Genomic DNA, 1028 nt, shown 5'->3' with positions numbered 1-1028 from the left:
GTGAGATGATGGTAGAAAGTGCAGAGTAAGGGTTAGCACTGGGCTGGATCCAGAATGATTTAAAGAGTTTCCCAGTTATGAATGAATAGGGAAGAGAAAGAGTGGAAACCTGAGGTACAAAGACCCAGGAAGGCAAAGTCACCCATCTACGTACACCGCCCCCCCCCCAACTTCTTCGGTTGATGTTAATTAACAGGGGAGATACTGGGATAAAATCCCCTTAGAATGGCACTTTGAGCACTTGAACTTGCCCTCCTCCTCAACCATTCCCTACTTGCCCGGCGACACTGCACTTCAGCGGTGCTCTTCCCCGCTTCTCTGCCATTGTCACCTGGGAAGACGCAACAATCAATCCTCTGCAATGCCTACTCTGGTTCTTTTCTGACAGAGCTTATGCCCCAAGGCCCCCAAATGCCCTTTATTGGTATGGTTTTTTTGGATGGTAACTGTTTTTCACAGCGACTATTTCCTACCCACTGGACCAACCTTTCAACCAACTGAGTTCATCACTCTGGTCTCTCTCCACCCAGAGCCTGACAACATCACAGTCAGGCGATGTTTGCTGAATGAACAAATGGATGAGTAAGTAAACATTCCACCCAAAGAAAGGAAACTAGAATAAGCCTTTGGAAGAGTTACAGGAATCAAATGGAAAATTCATCAGGCAGAAAATTTGAAGCCCTGGGTTCTAGTCCCTACTTTATTAAAGGTAGGGGTGAGAATTTACACAAATCACTTAACTTCAATTTTTAACACCCGCAAAACAGGGTGTGGACAGATGACATGGAAATGTTTCCAGGAATTCCCATTACTAAGGACTTACTCTACAGTAGGCACCTTCTAGAAGTGCTTTTCTCATGTCGCTTGATTTTCATTTGTTCCTCAGAACACCCTTAGGAAGTAGGCATTCTGTCTTCATTTAGATGTAATAATAGTGGGTTCAAAGAGCTTGCCCTCACCTAGCTAGTAAGTGGCTGAAAAAAGAAGGGATCCAAATTGGTCTGTCTCTACAATACATGTTCTTAAAT

The sequence above is a fragment of the Lontra canadensis genome, unplaced genomic scaffold (genome assembly GCF_010015895.1).
Source record: "Lontra canadensis isolate GAN:19392208 unplaced genomic scaffold, GSC_riverotter_1.0 scaffold173, whole genome shotgun sequence".
Taxonomy (NCBI): domain Eukaryota; kingdom Metazoa; phylum Chordata; class Mammalia; order Carnivora; family Mustelidae; genus Lontra; species Lontra canadensis.
Note: the sequence above shows the minus strand (reverse complement) of the source record.